At 39.7% G+C, this 2,498-nt stretch overlaps 1 non-coding gene across 1 annotated transcript; it reads right to left on the minus strand.

Annotated features, from left to right (window-relative positions):
• Nucleotides 1-1,305: 1,305 nt before the first annotated feature.
• On the minus strand, nt 1,306-1,412 carry LOC114380603. Its single transcript, XR_003659779.1, has one exon. It is a non-coding gene; the product is annotated as a small nucleolar RNA R71 (small nucleolar RNA).
• Nucleotides 1,413-2,498: the final 1,086 nt, after the last annotated feature.

Here is a 2,498-nt window from a genome sequence, read left to right on the forward strand (position 1 = left end):
TAATTTAGGGTTGGATTAAGTGGTTGAACTGATAAAGGATAAATCCTCGTAACCTAGGATAAGAGACTTGCTTGTGAATCAAGGGGAAACAACGTGTTTTAATTCTGATATTTTCTAATTCAAATTTACTTGCTATTTAATTTACAAAAACAAACAACTCCCCCCCTCCCCAATTCGTTACTATTTAATTACTATCTATTATGAACGTTTGGTTGACCATTGCTCGTTGGGAGACGACCTAGGATCACTTCCTAGATACTGCATTTTTAATGTTTATTTGATTCGGGTACGGCCTCGATCAAATTTGGCGCCATTGCCGGGGAGCAATGGGCCAAAGGTTCATATTAGTGTTTAGTTATCTTATTTTGTGTAGCGTTCTGTTTTGCATTTCAGTTGCATTCCCTATTTAGTGACTGTTTTAGCGACTGCTTTAGCCTTTTGTTTTGCTGTGAACAATGCTGAACAGTGATTAGCGACGGATTTTGCAATTTAATTAACAATTTTTTGTTTTGATAGTTAGAGTTGTTATTTTTGGCTGAATTTTTGTGTGGTAGCTTCTTTTGATCCATATTTTGTGTGAAAAATATCAAGAGCACTTGGTGTGGCGTTATTTGAGAGGGACAAAAATATTTGGAACTTGTTTTTAGCAAAACTTAAAACGACCATAACTTTTGCTGCGGGTATCAGAACGACTATTATTATATATGCATTTGGGGTAGGAAAAAATTTCCCATATTGTGGCAACTGGCTTGAGGACTCCCAAACTCCAAAAATCAGCCATTTACTAATTACTTTTTTATTTTTCAAGTATTATTGTCCTATTTTTCAAGTATTATGAAAAAATTTCCCATATTGTGGCAACTGGCTTGAGCATTCTGTTGAGGGTGATTCTGAATATTCTGATTTTGAGCACTCCACTACTAACTTTCATACTGAGAACATGGTTCGACCTCCACCTCATGAGAGGACTCTTAGGGAGATGGCTGCACCTGATTTCACTTATGAAAGCTTGTGCATTCAATATCCTGATGAGGGTGTTCCATATGTTCTCAAGACTGGACTAATACATTTGCTGCCCAAGTTTCATGGTCTTGCAGGTGAAGATCCTCATAAGCATCTTAAGGAGTTCCATATTGTTTGTTTCACCATGAAGCCCCCTGATGTCCAAGAAGATCATATCTTTCTAAAGGATTTTCCTCATTCTGTGGAGGGTGGCTCTACTACCTTGCTCCCAGGTCCATTTTCAGCTGGGATGACCTTAAGAGAGTGTTCTTGGAGAAATTTTTCCCTGCATCTAGGACCACTGCCATCAGAAAAGACATTTCATGCATTAGACAACTTAGTGGAAAAAGCTTGTATGAGTACTAGGAAAGATTCAAGAAATTGTGTGCAAGCTGTCCTCACCACCAGATTTCTGAGAAACTCCTTCTTCGATATTTCTATGAGGGACTTAGCAACATGGAGAGGAGTATGATTGATGTTGCTAGTGGTGGAACTCTTGGTGATATGACCCCTGCTGAAGCTAGGAATTTGATTGAGAAGATGGCTTCCAACTCCCAACAATTCAGTGCATGAAATGATGCTATTGTCCTTGGAGGAGTCCATGAGGTGGCCACGGATTCATCTTCATCTACTGAAAATAAAAAGCTTGAAGGAAAACTTGATGCCTTGGTCAACCTAGTAACTCAGCTTGCCATAAATAAGAAATCTATACCTGTTGCAAGAGTCTGTGGTCTATGTTCTTCTGCAGATCACCATACAGATCTATGTCCTTCTTTGCAACAATCTGGAGTCAATGAGCAACCTAAAGCTTATGCTGCAAACATTTATAATAGACCACCTCAGCAGCAAAACCAACAACAGCAGAATAATTATGACCTTTGGAGCAATAGATACAATCCAGGTTGGAGGAATCATCCAAATCTGAGATGGACAAGTCCTCCACAACAACAATAGCCTGTCTCTCCTTTTCAGAATGTTGCTGGTCCAAGCAAGCCATATGTTCCTCCTCCAATGCAGCAACAACAGCAACAGTCACAACAAAGACAACCAGCAACTGAGGCTCCTCCTCAACCTTCCTTAGAAGAGTTAGTAAGGCAAATGACCATCCAGAATATGCAATTTTAGCAAGAGACAAGAGCCTCCATTCAGAGTTTGACAAATCAGATAGGGCAGATGGCTACTCAAATGAATCAAGCCCAGTCCCAAAATTCTGACAAATTGCCTTCACAAACTGTGTAGAATCCAAAAAATGTGAGTGCCATCACCTTGAGGTCTGGCAACCAAATTCAAGTGCCTCCACCAGTAGCAGCACCTGCACCTGTCAAGCTTCATTCTACACCTGAAAAAGAGGATGAGATAGTTGCACAAAAAAGAAAGCTTTCTAACAAAAATTTTCATGCAAATGGACCTTCTTCTAGTAATTATGACTTGCAACAGCCTCATATCCCTCTCACATTCCCACCTAGAGCAATTCCAAACAAAAAAATGGAAGAAGC

The sequence above is a fragment of the Glycine soja genome, chromosome 12 (assembly GCF_004193775.1).
Source record: "Glycine soja cultivar W05 chromosome 12, ASM419377v2, whole genome shotgun sequence".
Taxonomy (NCBI): domain Eukaryota; kingdom Viridiplantae; phylum Streptophyta; class Magnoliopsida; order Fabales; family Fabaceae; genus Glycine; species Glycine soja.